This window comes from Mobula hypostoma, chromosome 9, assembly GCF_963921235.1.
Source record: "Mobula hypostoma chromosome 9, sMobHyp1.1, whole genome shotgun sequence".
Taxonomy (NCBI): Eukaryota; Metazoa; Chordata; class Chondrichthyes; order Myliobatiformes; family Myliobatidae; genus Mobula; species Mobula hypostoma.
The window spans coordinates 90,179,979-90,185,978 of NC_086105.1; the positions used below are offsets into that span (position 1 = coordinate 90,179,979).

The 6,000-nt window shown below is 40.4% G+C and overlaps 1 long non-coding RNA gene across 1 annotated transcript in view; it reads left to right on the plus strand.

The window, feature by feature from the left end:
• Positions 1-4,731, plus strand: part of LOC134351848 (uncharacterized) — a 137,795-nt gene extending 133,064 nt beyond the window's left edge. Inside the window, exon 4 of the long non-coding RNA XR_010019278.1 lies at positions 4,201-4,731. This is a non-coding gene — a long non-coding RNA (uncharacterized LOC134351848). The remainder of the gene's footprint in view (positions 1-4,200) is intronic.
• Positions 4,732-6,000: the final 1,269 nt, after the last annotated feature.

The following is a 6,000-nucleotide window of genomic DNA, read 5'->3' on the forward strand; positions in this document are numbered from 1 at the left end:
AAGGTGAAATTTTGAGGGTACAGGATCCTTATGTTCCTGTTAGGTTGAAAGGAAAGGTTAAAAGTTTAAGAGAGCCATGGTTCTCAAGGGATATTGCAAACTTGGTTCGGAAAAAGAGAGGGATCTTCAATAAATATAGGCAGTTTGGAGTTAATGAGGTGCTTGAGGAATATAAAGAATGTAAAATGAATCTTAAGAAAGAAATTAGAAAAGCTAAAAGAAGATACGAGGCTGCTTTGGCAAGTAAGGTGAAAATAAATCCCAAGGGTTTCTACCATTATATTAATAGCAAAAGGATAGTGAGGGATAAGATTGGTTCTTTGGAGAATCAGAGTGGACGGCTATGTGCAGAGCCAAAAGAGTTGGGGAGATTTTGAACAATTTCATTTCTTCGGTATTCACTAAGGAAAAGAATATTGAATTGTGTAAGGTAAAGGAAACAAGAAGGGTAGTTATGGAAAGTATGACAATTAAAGAAGAGGAAGTACTGGCACTTTGAAGGAATATAAAAGTGGATAATTCTCCGGGTCCGAACAAGATATTCCCTAGGATCTTGAGGGAAGTTAGTGTGGGAATAGCAGGGACTCTGACAGAAATATTTCAAATGTCATTAGAAACGGGGATGGTGCCAGAGGATTGGCGCATTGCTCACATGATTCCATTGTTTACAAAGGGTTCTAAGAGTAAACCTGGCAATTATCGGCCTGTGAGTTTGATGTCAGTGGTGGGTAAATTGATGGAAAGTATTCTTAGAGATGGTATATATAATTATCTGGATAGACAGGGTCTGAATAGGAACAGTCAAGATGGATTTGTGCGTGGAAGGTCATGTTTGACAAATCTGATTGAATTTTTTGATGAGGTTACTAAGAAAGTTGACGAGGGTAAAGCAGTGGATGTTGTCTATATGGACTTCAGTAAGGCCTTTGACAAGGTTCCACATGGAAGGTTAGTTAGGAAGGTTCAATCATTAGGCATTAATATCAAAGTAGTAAAATGGATTCAGCAGTGGCTAGATGGGAGACGCCAGAGAGTAGTGGTGGATAACTGTGTGTCAGATTGGAGGACGGTGTGTAGCGGTGTGCCTCAAGGATCTGTACTGGGTCCAATGTTGTTTGTCATATATATTAATGATCTGGATGATGGGGTGGTAAATTGGATTAGTAAGTATGCAGATGATACTAAGATAGGTGGCGTTGTGGATGGTGAAGTAGGTTTTCAAAGCTTGCAGAGAGATTTAGGCCAGTTAGAAGAGTGGGCTGAAAGATGGCAGATGGAGTTTAATGCTGAAAAATGTGAGGTGCTACATTTTGGTAGGACTAATCAAAATAGGACATTCATGGTAAATGGTAGAGCATTGAAGAATGCTGTAGAACAGAGGGATCTAGGAATAATAGTTCATAGTTCCCTGAAGGTGGAATCTCATGTGGATAGGATAGTGAAGAAAGCTTTTGGTATGCTGGCCTTTATTAATCAGAGCATCGAGTATAGGATTTGGGATGTAATGTTGAAATTGTATAAGGCATTGGCAAGGCCAAATTTGGAGTATTGTGTACAGTTCTGGTCACCGAATTATAGGAAAGATGTCAATAAAATTGAGAGAGTACAGAGGAGGTTTACTAAAATGTTGCCTGGGTTTCATCTCCGAAGTTACAGAGAAAGGTTGAACAAGTTAGGTCTTTATTCTTTGGAGCATAGAAGGTTGAGGGGGGACTTGATAGAGGTGTTTAAAACTATGAGGGGGATAGATAGAGTTGACGTGGGTAGGCTTTTTCCATTGAGAACGGGGGAGATTCAAACAAGAGGACATGAGTTGAGAGTTAAAGGGCAAAAATTTAGGGGTAACATGAGGGGGAACTTCTTTACTCAGAGAGTGGTAGCTGTGTGGAACGAACTTCCAGCAGAAGTGGTTGAGGCAGGTTCGATGTTGTCATTTAAAGTTAAATTGGATAGATATATGGACAGGAAAGGAATGGAGGGTTATGGGCTGAGTGCAGATCGGTGGGACTAGGTGAGAGTAAGCATTTGACATGGACTAGAAGGGCTGAGATGGCCTGTTTCAGTGCTGTAATTGTTATATGGTTATATGCAAACTGAAGAGAAAATTGACATGGACAGTCAATTTGTGTTTTGTCCCTCTTCTAAAGAATGAACACATCTCAAGCAGTGAACACAGCAGGAAACTAAAAGAAGTACATATAAGTTGTTACTTCACACAGAGAAAGTGCTTGTGGGTTTGTACAATGGAAAGGGAGGACATTACAGGGAAGCTTTGCATCTCCTGCATTTGCACAGTGATAACTGATCATTAACAAATTAGTTTATTATTGTCATATGTACCAAGATACAGTGAAAAGCTATAGCTTTGAGTGCAATCGAGACAGTTCATTGCATTCATAATTATATTGAATCAGTAAAAAGTAAGCAGAGTACAGAATGTAAGGTTACAACTAGAGAAAGTGCAGTGCAGGTAGACAATTAAGGTGCAAGGGCCAAGACTGGATAGATTGAGAAATCAATAGTTCATCTTCTATCATGTAAGAAGTCTATTCAAGAGTCAAATGACAGTGGAATAGAAGCTGCCATTGAGCCTGGTGGTATATGTCTTCAAGTTGAGATTAATAGTACATCTTTTATCATATAAGAGGTCTATTCGTGAGTCTAATGTCAGTGGAAAAGAAGCTGTCCTTGAGTCTGGTGTTATGTGTCTTCACGCTTTTATATCTTCTGCCCAATGGAAGGTGGGGACAAGAGAGAATGACCAGGATGAGAGGGGATTCTATTATATTGGCTGCTTTACCAAGTTAGCAGAAAGTGCAGGGAGAGTCAATAAAGGGAAGGCTCAGTTGTGCGATGGATTGGGCTACTTTCACAAATCCTGGTAATTTCTTGTGGTTTTGGGCTGAGAATTTGCATACCAAGCTGTGATGCATCTGGATAAGAAGCTTTCTCTGGTGTATCTTGGTGGAAAGTGGGTGCTGGAACAGATAATACAGAGGTAAAAGCAAAGTAAGGAAACCATTTAATAAAACCATGGCTATACAGACTGCAACCTTTCCACTTTATCTTTAATCAAATGCTGATCAAGTGGTGGCAACGATGGAAGAATGAAGCAGGGCATTCCAGAAAGAATGTTGGAAGTGAGGATGAAAGTTACTTCTGGCAACGACGTTTGGGTTGAGGACTCAGAAATTACTCCGGATATTTCATTGCTGCTGAGGATAAAACAGACAAGCAGAATACTATCCTGAGAGTGAGATGGAACAGAATTCAGGAACTGGAACAAATATAGTCCAGGACATGTCAACTGCAATTTTTCAGTGTTTCTAGATTTTGTTATCTTTCATGAACACTTCTCCTGTTACTTGATCTCTCCTGTCTAGTATGGTGTGACAGATCTTCCCTTTTGTTATTTCTACCCCAACACACCTTCTCCTAGCTTCTGACTTTCCTCTCTCCAATTTCCATAGGTTCTGTCTCCATGTTACTAAATCAGACTTCAAGATAAGAGGAAGGCACTTTGAGGATACAGGGGCACACCTTCGAATTAGTTGTCATGCTGAACCTCTGTCAGCCCACAACCTAGCTTCTGGTGTACACAGAGGTGATGGTGAAGAAATTAGCCCTGGCTTCCACCACCGATACAACTCAAGACTGAAGTCCTGTCATTCCCAGTGTGAAGTAGAATGAGATCACTGTTACATCGATCCAATGCAGAACAAAAAAAAACACAATAAAATAAAGACTACAATAATAAAAAAAACACAATAAATATAAATACATAGCTAATATATATAGATTGATTGCGTCCAAAAGGTGATGCTAGGCACTAGGGTATCTGTATATAAGGTGACTCTCACAGGAAATGATCAGGTAGTGGTGGAGGGGTGTGTGGGAGGATGGATTAGTGGGAAGAGGTGTTGAACTGCCTCTCTGCTTAGGGAAAGTAACTGTTTTTGAGTCTGGTGGTTCTGGTGTGGATGCTTCATAGCTTCCTACCTGATGGGACAGGGACAAACAGTCCATAAGCAGAGAGGGAGGGTTCCTTCATGATATTAGTGGCCTTTTTCAAGACCTTTCTGTATATTTGCCTTTAATGGTGGAGCTTAGGAAACGATGGCACCTAACATCAACTCCTTTGCTTGCATCTTCGGAAACAGTTCTATTTCTATTTTTAATTTCTCTCTTTTTCCCTTTCAGTGTTCTTTTGAAGACCTGACCTGGAGTTACACACTAACTTCAGTTCTTAGCAGGGTCTCATGACTGGCTGCTATTCAACATACCAAGGAAGCGGCCTAGAAGACTAGCACGCCTTCAGGGTTATGGGATTTCGTGGCTCTGGAGGCAGGTGGACTTGAGTTCAGTGCCTTTGCAGGAAATCAGTGCATCATGGGAGATGGAAGATCGAAAGCAGCAAGCTGGCTGCTGGCTGTGTGCCCAAAGAACTGAATTCTTTAGGCACAGAGCTCAGAAAAAGTGACGCGACGAACTTTTAACATCGTAAATCAGTGAGTTGTTTGTAATGTCTCCCCTCTCACTGTGAAATGGAGACATCTCTTTTGGCTTATTAGCTGAGAGAGAGAGAGAGCCTGTGGTATGTTGAATTACTTGGTGAACAAATAGTCTTTGGGGTACTGCGAGTCTATGTCTTTACTGATGCTTTGCTGCACGCCTGAGTGCTCGGTGGGGAGCGCTGATGCTTTTTTGCTGGTGGGAGAGGGGGATCATTGCTTCCTGCTGCATATGTGTGGCGGGGGGAGCTGGAGGGGGCTTTGGGGTTCTAACATTTAACTCTCTCTCTCTCTCTCTCTCTCTCTCTCTCTCTCTCCCTCCCTCCCTCCCCCTTGACACTGTTGGAGGATGTTACCAAAGGTCTGGGTCTGTGATTTATGGACTGGACTGTGGTTCACTTGGACTCTTCAACTTCTATATTTTAAATATTCTGTGTTTTCACCTGTTCTTTCTTGTTGCCATTTGTGCATTTACTATTTGTGTGCAGGGGGGGTTGATGTTCTTTTTTCTGTTTGTGCAGTTTGTTTTCTTGTGAGGGTGGGGTTGATGTTCAAGTTGCCATTTGTGCAATTTGATTTTTTTGGGTGGGGGAGGGTTGATGCTCTTGTTGCTGTTTGTGCAATTTTTTTTTGGGTGGGGGGTTAATGTTCTTGTTGCCATTTGTGCAATTTGCTTTCTTGTGCAGTGGGGGGGGGAGTTTGATTTTTTTTTGAACGGCATCCATGATTTTCCTTGTCCTGTGGCTAGCTGGAGAAGATGAATCTCAGAGTTGTATACTGCATACATACTTTGATAATAAATGTACCTTGAACCTTTCTTATTACCCAGTGTGTCAGGCATGATTTTAGACTGAAGAATCTTGCAAGGAGCTGAAAGGGTTCCACTCAAGCAAAATTTGCCTTCTAACCACTCTCGTGTCTTTTTCTGAACTTCCCTCTGGAGTTATTAGTGACATCAGTTTGTGTTTTAATCTGCAGAAGCTCTGGAGAAAATTTATTCCTTCTGTTACAGATTCCCATGTTTGCTGAAGTTTCTTTTTTCTCTGCCCTGAACTGAAACATTAATCAGATCAAAAAAAAAATCCAGCCAGAGGGCAGTTGAGATTAAAGGAAAATATTGCTTTGTTTCTTTTATTCCAAGTTAATCATTTCCAGGAACCTGATGTACCATCTTCTGAAAATTTGATTAACCAGGAAAAAATCTTTTAAAAAAAGTTTGTCTTTGATATAACTTGACTACAAGTTGTGAATATCGGTGGTTAATCAATCTGAGAATGATATTGAAAAATTTAACTGGAAGATGCAGCTGTCTGCTCTAAGATCAAAATGGCATAACATGACATTTAGTAAATCTTAACACAATTTAATTAAGTCCTGTTAATAAATCTGAAACCAAAGAATGCGCCTGAACATATTTTATCCAACTCAAAACAAGATTTACTATATTGAAGTCAGGTTGGATCGATTGAAATGAGTTAATTAATTGTAA